The following is a 13,726-nucleotide window of genomic DNA, read 5'->3' on the forward strand; positions in this document are numbered from 1 at the left end:
GGGCCAATAAATATGTGAAGCAATGGTGGTGGGTAAATTTAAATGCTTGTATATTGGAAATACAACAAACATGGCTGATAATGATTGACGTAATGATTCTATCAATTCGATTTAATTCAATCTTACAAATTAATATATATATTTTTTTATTTTTTAAAACATTCTTGTCTGTTGTAGTTTAATATCAACCCTACTTTCTTCCTGAATATATAGATGGTCCTACATATACAACCTTAATTATTGCCAAATGACTAGAATCACATGTTAATGGTCCTACATATAACAATAATAATATTGAAAAAATATTCTAAAGCTATTGAGAGAATAAATCCCATCTTAAAGAAAACTCTCTAAAAGAATACATTTAGAATATTATTATGTTGTATATGTGGAGAAATAATTTTTTATTTTTTAATGATAGAAGTTTTTTCTTCTCAAGAAAGATAGTTATGAAAAAGTCTTTTTCTATCAAATAAATATTTTTCATAAAAAAAAGTAAAAAATCTTTTAAAATAAATCACAGTTATATATGATGTAAAATCCAAGTAAGGTACAACATAACAAGGTACAATAACCCCTAGCAAAATCTTGTTGGTGTAAGTTTATCCATATAGATCTATGGGTACACTGATCTTCGTGTGAGATTTCTTTCGTCATTTTCTTTATACTCAATTTCTACTCATCAACTTGAAAAGAAGCCTCTCTTAAGTTCAAGAGTTTTCAAGAGTTTAGAAAGGCTCTTATCATGGGAAGGAGCTCAAACATCCTTAGAAGGATATAAGCTAGAATGATCTTATGTACGGGTCTCGGTCATTATGTAGATTTGATCTAGAGAAAATAGCGCAGTGAGTTGTTAGAATGAATGAGGTCGCCACTTCGCCCTATGGAAACTAACCTTAGTGTCCATGTCGCGGGAAAGAAGCTTTTTGAATCAATAAAGAAAGCCTATTGAATTAGCTTTTGGAAATAAAAGGGGAAGGAGAATATGCCAATGAACTTGTTGCAGGGGACAAAGCTGGGGATGGCAAGGTTCTTTATCAATGATGTGGCATTACTGCAGTTGTATGTACTTGCATTTCGTTTATGCTTTTAGCAATGCTTTGATGACATAGAATCAATAGTTGACACGCATAAAACAGAATAGAAAGAACGGCTCTTTAAACGACTCCGGTACTATCTCATCCGCTGTTCTAGCTTATGTATGGCCGTGCCTAAGGACATATCGTTTGAAGTAGATTCTTCTTTTGATCAATTCCCAGACTCTTTTTTGAGATTTTTCCAAAGCATAGGGCTTTCTGGATGTAGATGATGATATCTATAGAGATGGATCTTCTATATACCGTAGAATGAAGTAGCACATGGGTGGATCTATATATATCTATATGAATCCAAATCTCACTACAAGAAATCTGGTTTTTAGTGGCGAAAAAAGTTGCCATTAAAGGATGAAATGTCGCCACTAAAGACTTTTGGCAGTGACAAATATGGCGTTGGTAGTACTTCCGAAACTAAAGGTTATTTGCAACGACAAAGTAAGGTCGCCAAAATAGAAAAGTATTTGTAACGAGTTTTATCGCCACAAAAGGTAGACAATTTCGCTGCAAATTGTATTTTGACAAAACACATATTGGTTAGGTCGCCACTGATATACAAGAATTAGCAGCAACTTTACCGTTGCAAAATCACCATCATCTGCGATGACATATTTCTCGCCACAAAATCTCAATCATCTGTAACGACTTATTTCTTGCCACAAAAACCTATCTATTATCCGGGATGACTTATTACTCGCCACAAAATCACCATTATTTGTGATGACTCATTTCTTGCCACAAAACCCTTGCTATTAACTGTGATGACTTATTTCTCGTCACAAAATCACCATCATCAATGACAACTTTTTTCTCGCCGCAAAAAACTTTCTATTAGCAGCAACCTTTGTCGCCACAAAATTAGTATCACTAGTGACCACATATTTATATTAGTAGCAACCCATGTCGCTCCTATATCTTTAAATATTAGTGGCGACTATTATATCTTATTGCTAAAAATAAACTTATAATAGCAAAATTCATTGCCACATATCTACTTAATCATTAGTGGCAAGTCTCATTTTGCCACTAGATTAAATTTTGTGCTCAAATAAAAATATTGTTTTCATCAACCAAAGAATTGAATTTATTCAATACCTACATTAGACAAAATTGACAACAAATTTAAGAACTACATATAATATTAGCTATTAAAAGTATCCCATAGCATTTTACAAAATCATCCTCCGACTAAATATTACAAGTACTTCACTTACTAAGAAATCAACGATACATACATTAATAATGATATATATAGTACTTCAGTTTTATCATATTCATACATATGATAAAAAATCTAACATGGATTCTACGCCTTCATGCTGCTCCTTAGTTAACCCATTGTTTAAGAACGCTCCTGCCATTAAAACACACTAAGTCACTTTATGATTATAGAAAAAAAAATGCATACATATATATACTGAATGAACTAAAAGGAAGTGGTGAAGATTTCATAAACGAGGTGGGAAGTTCTCTCCTAAAATGATTAATGCCAACTACACTCCTGAAAAGATTAAAGTGTACGTAAATCTTGTAAATTTTTTAGACCAAAAAATGATACTTCCAATATAATATCTCAATAGATCAATTTTCAATTTAATATCTCAATAGATTGTAAACTTTTTAGACCAGAAAATGGTACTTCCAAATTCAAACAAACCTGTAGCTAGCAATTAGTCAGTACATTCCAATTCTGACAAACCTGCTGCTCTTCCCTACACAACACTATACACCCTAGCTCTTAGTGGTCAGACCAATTTGACCCATCAAATCCAAAGGAAAACAAGTTCATGATATACTTTTTCAATAGGTTCTATAACCTATACATCTTAACAAGAAAATGATATAGTCTTTCAACAGGTTCTATAACCTATACATCTTAACAAGAAAATCCTATACCTTCTGCATATTTATTTTTTCCAATTTGATCTTTTCCTATGCAAATCTCAAGATTTAAGAAACCAACATGTCATGGTTGCAGACAATGTTTGCAAATGAATGCTATACCAGGTCACTCCCAAGACACGAGTAAGATTTTTCCACACAGTTATGTAGATTTTTCAGAAAGCAGCATTCATTAGCACAACCTATTTTAAAGTGATTTATGAAGATCACATCACTTGTTATCCTCATTGACAAGTTAATACAGATTTTATCCAGAAAAAGCATTTTCAACCATACAAAAACACCATAACTAGTCAACCGAACACACATCACAATTTAGTGAAGCTCACAGACCATGGAAGATGATTTCCAAAGAGAATATGATAAAGTAATAACAAACAGAAACTTATCACAAATGAATGTTCTGGACAAACTAAAAAATGAAGTATACAATATGATTTTGAAATATTATAGTTTCCTATATGCAGGTGCAGGGGAAAAAGAATCAAACATGCATTCATTAACATTTTGAAGAGTACGATCAATTTAGTGTAGTGATTAGGCTAGCAGTACAGGGATGACTGAAAAAAATACTGGTATGACAATTATAGTGTAGTGAATGAGGATATCAGCGATGTAGTTAGAGTTGCACCGGAATGCATAGAAGTTCTAGTCTCAGAGATCGTGCCCCCAACCTTTGAACCAAATGTAACTGCCTCAACCTCTACCAAAGCCAGAGTCATGATCTATAGACCCTATAAAAAATGATCAGCAAGTTCGAGTTTGAGGGGCCGTCAATGTATTCGGTCATAGCAAAAAGACTTAAGGCTCAGATAAATGATTAACTCAGGCAATGAGTTCTTTGACACTGCCATGACTGCAAACCCGAGAATACGGGCTGCCCCTCCAAGATACAGTCCTGAAACAACAATGCTAGGTTCCAGATTCTCAATAACAATCAATCATCATAGTCCTATCATTTTCAACCATACAAAGACACCGTAACTACTCAACCGAACACACATCACAATTTAGTAAAGCTCACAAACCATACAAGCTGATTTAAATAGAGCATATGATACAGTAATAGTCAAACAAACAGAAACTAATCACTAATGTAATGTTCTGGACAAACTAAAAAATGAAGTAAACAATATGATTTTAAATTATTATAGTTTCCCATACGCGGGTGCAGGGGAAAAAGAATCAAACATGTACTCATTAACATTTTGAAGAGTACGACCAAATTATGGTAGTGATTAGGCTAGTAGTACAGGGCTGGTGGGAAAAATACTGGTGTGATACACCGGAATCCGTAGAAGTTTTAATCTCAGGGATTGTGCCCCGAACCTTTGAACCAAAGGCAACTTCCTCAACCTCCACCAAACCTAGATTCATGATATATAGACCTCCTAAAAAATTATCAGCAAGTTTGAGGGGCTGTCAATGTATTCGGTCATAGCAAAATACTTGAGGCTCAGATAAGTTATTAACCCAGGCAATGAGTTTTACGACACTGTCATGACTGCAAACCCGATAATACGAGTTGCCTCTCTAGGATACAGGCCTGGAACAACAATTCCAGGTTCCATTTCTCAATAACAGTCAATCATCACAGCTCAATTATTTTCTTTCCATTCCATTGTTATATGGTTCTATTATTGCTTTGCCAACATACTCTCTGAGAAATAGAGTATAACAGACAACACATCGCCAGGACTCTCAAACTCTTAAAGAATATTATTAAAATACTGTTTGGTCTGTAAGATTCACTTCTAAGCACACAACTTGTGAAGTCAACTCCCAACAGTACCTATGTTTTCTTTTGTTAATTAATTTTCTAATTAAACATCAGTCTTCTTCTCCATAATATTTTTTAGTCATATGTATGAAATTCTTGAAGTTATTAATGTGGATCTATCCCTAAGACAAGAACTTCTATGGCTTTCGGTGTAACTCTAACTACAATATCTGATATCCTCATTCACTACACTAATTGTCACACCAATTTTTGCCTCCTCATCCCTGTAATACAAGCCTAGTAGCCTATTAAACATTAAACAATAAACTTTTCTCTGTAACAATACCAAAAGGTCTACAAATTCAAAAATGAACTTTCAGCTTACCCAAATAAAGATAACGATAACTCGCTGATAATTTTTAAAATTGAAAATTAACAAAATACAAAAAATGAATTACTGAGAAACATAAATTGTATCTTCGGCTCTAACCTCAAGAGTTTTGAACTCGATTTCTTCGTCCTTCGACCTTACAAAATTCTGTTCCTACAGATTTTCAAATAGATTAAAGAAATTGTGCATGCAATCTAAAAAATAACATATATACCCAAAAGAATTTTGACCACATGCCTTGGAGCACCAACTTTGACAACCTTATTTGAGAAAAAATAAAAAATTTTAGCAAAGAGATACCCTGTTCTTGCAAAAAATTGAGTTAATAGAAATGCATCTGAAAATAAATAATGCATATACACCAAAAAATCAATTTGAGAAATAACTTTAGAAAATCCTGTTTCAGTTAACAGGACTTTTTTAGGCATTTCATCTAACAAATTAAGCTAACCCATTTAGGAAATTTGAGATTTGAGAAAAGTTTTAACCAACAAACCTAACAAATTTCAGCTAACCCATTTAGAGAATTTTGTTTCTTCAATGGGTTTGAGATCTTGCTTGAGAGATGATAAAGGTTGAGCAAAGCTAGCTTGACCTTCAGCAAAGAGAGACGATGAAAGAGCATCTTGAGCTTCAGCAGAGAAAGAGACTATGAAAGAGAAATGAAGTTTTCTTTCTTTTTAAATTATCTAAAAATTCCTTAATTATATACATACCAGAAGCTTCCTATTATTAAAATTTTAAAAAATAAAACAATTTACTTTTAGTGGCGACAACAAAATTAATTCAGAGGCAATATTTTATTAGTCGTCACTAAAAAAATGGAGCGAAAATTTTATTATTAGCGGGAACTAAAATTTTTATTATAGTGATAACTATTAGAGGCTACAAAAATTATCCGACACTAAAAGATAATGTATTGCAGCGATAATAAATGTCGCCACTAAATACTATGTTTCTGCAGTAACATATTGGATCAATGGTCGATTTCTAGGTTTCGTCGTAAACCTAATTTTTTTATTTTAAATTAACTAAATCAATAGTTCAAACCGCACTCAAAGGTAGCACATTTCCCATTTTTATAGGAACTTCTGTACCAGAAAGAATGGTATCTCCAATTATAGCCCCTCTGGGATGTAAAATATATCTCCTCTCACCATCCTCATAGTGTAGGAGACAAATGTATGCATTTCGATTAGGGTCATATTTTATGGTTACGATTCTACCATATATGTCTTTTTCATTCAGTCGAAAATCGATTTTATGGTATAGATGCTTATGACCTCCCTCTCTATGCTTTGCGGTAATGATTCCTCTGGCATTACGACCTTTACAACAACGATATTGTCCATAGATCAAATTATTTCATGAATTGGATATCACTTGATTGTATACGGTTCCATTGCGTGTGGTCGGGGTAGAAGTTTTGTATAAATATATTGCCATGCTATTAAGTTTTTTGATTATTGTTCTTTTCTTTAGTTGAGGTGGAAGAGAATAACCCGATTGAAGTGTAATGATCATACGTCTGTAATGCATTGTATGTCCCATAATAGGTTCCATTCTTCTACTCTTTCCCGGAAGTTGATGACTATTCTTAGCTATTACCTTGACACCAAAGAAGAGTTCGACCCAATGCTTTATTTCTGTCCTCGTTGATCCTGATTCGACCTTAGAAGTATATTGATTTTTTTCCCAATAGCCGAATACTTTTGTCTGTAAATACTGTATATTAGATTCCATCTATAAATCAATTTTATTCCCTGTGAGTGAAAGTATCAATGAGAATGCTAGTTCTTATTGTTTGTTCATTATGATATGAATCTACCACATCAATTCGTTGTGTATGGATGATAAGATTCCATTGATACAGAGCCAATTCCAATAGACTTATTGGAGGGTCCCATTGGTGTGCATCCAGTAGGAATTGAACCTACGAATTCACCAATGTTGAGTTGGGCGTTTTAACCATTCAGCCATGGATGCAAAAAGACTCAGCAAGTGAAATAGGTTTTGGTATTCCTTCTCGATCTTCTATTTCTTTTGTTAAAAGAGATTCGAGAAAAGATGGAATAGGAAGACGTGTTTCCAGAACGAACAAGATACAGGTTGGGAAGAGGGAGTTAGAAAAGTTAGACAAGATTGGAATGGGCATAGGAACATGTATTGATGTACCAGATCGGCTAATGCTCCCAGGTTGATGCAATGTATTCCACCAGTTGACTAAAGACTTGATTATTTGTATATCGATTGGTTCAGCACGGATTGAAATAGGAGATGGTTCGACAGAAAGATTTTGAAAATGCAGTGCCCCCAGGTAAATAAGGAACAAGATGAATAAAGAGATTAAACGAGCATCCGACACCCAAAAGGTTCCCCACGTAGGTTTTCCCTGCAATCCCCCAGTATCTACGGTAAACAACATAGAAAAAGCAGCTATTTCTATACCGGTTTAGGAAGAGAGAAGAAAAAAGGGATGTTTTGTTAATAGGAACAAAAAAGTGTCTATAACCGTAACGATATAAACAAGAATACTCATCCAAGACGCAGGAACATGTACATACAAAATACGAGAATCCGAAGACTTAAATGAATAGCCATCACTGTTAAGAACAACTGAGATCCAATGAGAATTTGCGCATAGCTTCTGGTCTTTGAAATAAAAACAGAAGGTTGTAATAATGAAAGGGACATGTGAGAATTTGGTATTAGCTAGTGGAACAAGAAAGATATAGATCTATATTTAATACACAATCACAAGATTTCTCCCCCCAAAAAAGAAGAAGTCCCCTTGCTTTCTTTTTGCTCCGCTCGTGTGTGGCACTCTTTGCTCGTAGAGTGGCATACCGAAAAAAAGACAAGCCTTATGGCGACTACCTTACTTAAACAATTCTTTTTATTCTTATTCTTTCTTAGTTGTAGTTCCTATATTGGTTTTTTTCTATTTGGGTTTCTTAGGCCCCTCCGTCTTCAAAACGGTCCGCCTGGTCACTATGAATGAATATTACATCAATAGAGGAAGTTGTTCTTTAAGTTGTCACCTTAACACGAAGCTAGGGCAGCAATTCGAACGCTTGTGAGTGCATTAAGTAAATTAAACTGATACTCGCTAGTCTGAATTGTGTCGGATCGAGCCCGGGCCTTGGAAGCCATCCATTAGAGCATTCCCAGTCCCTTTTTATTGTTTTTTGATCGGACTTTCTATATCCATATGATATGATATGGTTTTCAAGCTTCCTAGCCTGGGTTTGTATGAAGCATGAGAACATGAGCAAGCACAGTCTTTCGCTACTCGTGTGACCCCACCTCATGGCTTTTAGAAGGGCCTAAAGTGCATGATGATTCGATTTTTGAAGTATATAAATATTAAAAAAAGGCCTCCTCTTGCTGTTCTCTTTCTTTCTCTCTCCTATTGACTATTGACATAGAAAAATTTGGTTCTATTGAGCGTGATACCCACCCTCTACAAAGTGATTTTTGAAAAGGTCTTTCAACGACTCTTCGTCTCCAGTTCCAAAAGGTTTAATGAATGTGTTTTTTCTCTGCCCACCCCCGCCTGGTTCAAATACCTTTTTATCCAACCTCGCTCACCACTCCTCAGGCTTAAAAGCCTTTTCATTATCACCACTTACCTAGATCGATATGGCTAGTTTTCTAGTGAGATTTCTAGCTTGAATTAAGGCTTTGAAGCCCCTCTCCTCTCTCTATAACTAGAGAGGTAGGCAACCTGAGTTTAGATCGAAAACCGAATCCTAAAGTGGCTTTGGAACAGGTTCGAGAGCTTTGATCGAAAACCTTTCCTATCTAGTGTCAGCTGTTCCTTCAGCGTCTGCACCAACTAAATCGAAAGCAACATTCGAAAGATGAGTGTAGGATCAAGAAAGATTTAAGACTGAGTCTCAGTCCCCTAAAGTTAGAAATCTGGTTAGAATGCAATTTATGCCTCTAGAAAGAAAATTCACAAAAAGCGATCCATATGATCATAAAGAAAGGCTTGCCTATAATTCTTTCTAGCATACGTACTGTTCCTTTTGATTGTAGCCTATCTCCACCTGGATCAATCATCCTATTCTATTTCGCCTTATGTCATCCGATTTTAGGAAATTTTTTGGATCGTGAAGTTGCTTTACACTTGGCCATATCGAGGAAATGAAAATGAACTTTCCCTTAAAAAAAGAGAAAAGAACTGGAATGGGAGAGGATGGTCATTGAGAAAGATGACTTAACAGGTTGGTCATTTGTCAGGACGAGAATATGAGTTCTTCTTATTATCGCTGAGCCGCTGCCCCTCATACTCTTCTTTCCATTTTTGGGTCACTCTTCTTATCTGCCGTACCCCAATCCTCCTTCATACGAAGGCATCATAACATATACATCAAATTAAGATCAAATAAAAGATTCTCCATCCCTTCTTTATACTCATCTATCCCTCGATCAACTAGATGGGCCTAGGATAAAGTATTAAAAAACCGTCGATATACGGGGTGATCGAACCGACTCATCTACAACTTATCTTTGAAAACAAGATGAGCTCCTACGCGAGGAGGGGGAAATGAAAGTAAGAACCATGCGCATGGATGGAAGAGCGCACTTTGAGGAAAGAGGGGAAGAAATACTATAGAAAGGCTAAGTAAAGTACTTATAGGGACTTCTTTAACATTCTTCTTTCCTCTTCTTGCTTATCACCTTCTTTCCCCTTTCTCGCATCCTAATATAATAAACATTAAGATGAGTAGCTCTAGTTCCAGATATCTCCTTTCGAGATTGCCAACATTAGTCTAATAAGCTTAAGTTATTTGAAGAAAAAGGTAGAGAAAGAAGGGTGGTTGAAGCAGGACCATAAGAAGTACCTTTAGCATTTCAAGTACCCGGTTTAGAGCCATTACATCTTTGGCATATCCACCAGCAGCGCCTTTGGCATGATAGGTAGGCAGCACATATTGATCCATCGGTAGCAGAGCCACCGAGGAAATCTAGTGAATGACATTAACGATCGTTTTAGAAGTAGCGCTTTACTAGACTGACAACTCAAAGCAAGGTTTAAACACCAAGCAAGGGCATGTTGCAAGGTAGTAGCCAATTCAACAAAGTGAAACTAAGATAGAAAACTTTCCCTTTTTTGACTTTTAAGTAAGTAAGACCATGTCCTCTTCGCTTTCGACATCAAGATAATTGACTAAGGTGGTGCTTTGAACATTTTCGCTGAAGTCGAAAAGATAAAAATCTACCCGATATACCAGCTATCCTTCTATGTGGATACCCCTTTTTTACTCTCAACCATTGCTGAGAAGAGAAAATGCTCAAGGTTCTATATATTCTTTCTTTATTCAATTCATTCCTATCCTTTTAGTTTTCAGTCCTCGGTTTTCTCTCCAAGACAATCGATCTCAAGGCCAATCGATTGCCTTCTTAGTTAACTGCGAAACCTGACCTTTAGCCATCTATCTTTGGATATGGAGGGCTTATGATTCACAAAATTTGAAGTCCTGAAAACAAGGTAAGAAAGGTGGAGCAACCTCACACAAAAAGATTTGTCTAAGCAATCTCGAAGAGATTTTCAATAAGTCAATACCAAGATTTTCTTTCTGCGCCTACTGATGTGATGATAATTCAGAAGCTTTTTTGTTTTTGACTAAAGTCATTAGATGAACATAATACATACACAATATATATTGGATTATTTGAAATTTGGACCTAATTGACAATTGGTTCAATAATGACAAGGGGTTTGAAAGTGTTAAAGATCGTAAAGATAATGATTTTATTGATGTCGATAATGATTATATAGATATTGATCAATGTAAGAGTCCTTAAGGACTCAATTATACTAGAAAGTGTATAGCTACTTTGTAGAACCAAATATTTGTATAAATAGATAGGGTTGTGTATTGCAAAATATATTAATAAACTGAGTTTTAAATTCTCCTTACATGGTGTATTTTCTCACAAAGAAGAGGCTTATAGTTATTATTGAGAAACCACATGAACACAATCCAACTATGCTACTAGATCAAATTTAACATGCCAAAATCAACAAAGCAATCAGATTTTTCAATGCTGGTAATATCATTGGAATTTGACCAAAAGTCAATTATACGTCTTAATTTCTAATATCTCATTTAAAATCTCAAAATTATAATGAAAATCTCGAAAGTCTCGGGACCGGAATCAACCATTCTACTAACCTAAAATTGACGTTCAAGATCTGATGGAGCTGGCGAATATTCATACAATGCTCATGTCTTCGAGTGTTGACCAAAGTCAACCATAGCAACTCCAAAATCATTCAAAATAAAAAAATAATAATTTTAAAATGCAATCAAACACCTTTGAAATTGTGTCACCCATTCTGAAAGATTGCAAACACTAAAATACAATTATGAAGAGAAATAAAATGATCAAAACACGCCAAACAAAATTAAAAATAGTTATTTAATATCATCCACACTTTCTTCATAGTATCCAAATGGCTCCAAAATAATGAGGGGAAGAAGAAAGGAGGAGGATATGATAACCCTAGTTATTAGAGTTTATCTGATAATTTATTTTATTTTTAAATTTTCTATTCGATGTCTGATATCCAATTCTGGACTAATTTCTGTAGACGACGCTCTCAACTAATTCTCAAAGGTTTTAATCGAAATCTTTGATTAACAATGGGGGATTCCAATCATTTATCGCAACTTATGTTGGTGAACCATATTACTTGTCGTACCCTTCATTTTACCTTATTTAACATTATTTTACTTGGCAAAAAATTTAGGGTTTGTTTGAAGTTCTGATCCAATTGACAACTGGTTCAATAAGGACAAGGAATTTTAAAGAGTTAAAAAGATCGTGAAGATAATCATGTAGCTATTGATCAATTGTAAAAATTTACTAGACTAAAACCTGCATAGCTACTTTGTTGGACAAAATATTTGTATAAACAAATAAGTTTATGTACTGTAAAATATATCAATAAATTGAGTTTGAAATTCTCCTCACATATTTTAGAAAGAAAAGGCTTATACTTATTATTGAGAAAATACTTCTTCCTCTCGCTCTCTTTCTCTGAGTTTATGCCTTTTATTTTTCTTTTAATCTAGTCCTAGTTTTTACTTTTAGTATTTTTGTATTTTCGATTGTGTTTGTCATCACCCAAATCGTTTCTTCTTCGTGATCGAGATCAAGCCCCATGATTGGACGCTAAAGGATTTTTCTTTTGTATGATCAGGACAGGGGTGTCGTGAACTGTAACACCCCGTAGATGTAACGTTCTTTTGGTACATCTAAAATGACCTTTAGAACCTCCGTATTGATGATAGATCCTGTGTAGACGTTGTGGGAGGTGTTGGGGGTGTTTTAGGACCTCAAAATTAAGTAGGCGTCGTAAAATGAGACCTATGCAATGGCTATGCATCACATTGCCACCGCCTACCGTAACTGGAAAGGTTAGGTGATGGCTCAGGCGCCACCCACCTTTGGTTAGGCGATGGGCAAGGAGCCGCCCATGTTGTGGCTTTGCTATGGGCTAGGAGTCGCCTACTTAATGGCAAGGCCATGAGTTTGGCGCAGCATGGCCAATGCATTGAAGCTTAGGGGCTCCGTTTTTGAGTTATTTTAAGAGCAATAAAGTCTTTTCATGTTTCATAACCATCCTTAAACATCTATAGACGAAATTAAGGTCCCAAAATACGTATTAACGCACAAAAATCCACAGTTCATCTTTCTTAAAAATAAGAAGAGAAAAACAACTTAGGGTTTGAACATTCAAGCTTAAAGAGTCAATTTCTTCACGTTTGCTTTATCGTTAAGGTAAGTGGGACTATCCTAAATCCATGGGCATAAATTTTTATCGTGTTATCAAGTTTTAAGATATATAATCGTTTTTATAAAAAGGGGTTTTTGACATCATTTCAAATAGCATGTATCATGAATTTGTTTTGATGAAAGTATACGTTGGTCTTAAACTCCTTTCATAGAATTGAACCATAACTTTGTATATATGTATTTTCAGTTTTGCAAAGTTTGATTGAGAGTATGAATAATGAAACTCCCTCTCCCATCACGATATCTTTTGATTTCAAGTATTTTGGGTTGTTCAAATGTATGATTTTAGAAGAAAACTTTGTAATGAGTTTCTTACAGTTGTTCATGGGTTGATATGGTTTATGACATGTCGAGGGAGTGTTTTCCTTGTTGTAATCGTTCATTGTATTAACTGAAGGATTTCATGAGTTTTAAGTAAATGCAAACATGAGATGACCACCATATGGTTGTAATATTAAGAAGAATGTTATTTTGTGTAAATTCATATAAAAATCTATAGCAAGACTTTCTCTCACATGATGTTTAAAGATTTTGGATGGCCATTATCATGATGATAAATAAAAAGGGGCTAGAAACACGTTATGATGCGATATGAATAACTTGCAAGTCTGGGTATGACGATATCCGGTGATGATATCTCCTTAACATAATAAGTATTGATTGTTTTAAATGCATGAAGCATTGTTTGAAAGGACTAAAATTGGGCTCAAAGAGAGCTAGTTGAATACCCGAAGAAGGCTTGAGTTTCAGATAACTCGTAGCCCGAAAATGTATTTTGCCGATACGGGACTTATGATATATTATCCA

The 13,726-nt window shown here is 34.8% G+C and overlaps 1 pseudogene; it reads right to left on the reverse strand.

Moving 5' to 3' along the window:
- Nucleotides 1–7,048: 7,048 nt before the first annotated feature.
- LOC124885536 lies at nucleotides 7,049–7,801 on the reverse strand (annotated as a pseudogene).
- Nucleotides 7,802–13,726: the final 5,925 nt, after the last annotated feature.

This window comes from Capsicum annuum, chromosome 7 (genome assembly GCF_002878395.1).
Source record: "Capsicum annuum cultivar UCD-10X-F1 chromosome 7, UCD10Xv1.1, whole genome shotgun sequence".
Classification (NCBI taxonomy): domain Eukaryota; kingdom Viridiplantae; phylum Streptophyta; class Magnoliopsida; order Solanales; family Solanaceae; genus Capsicum; species Capsicum annuum.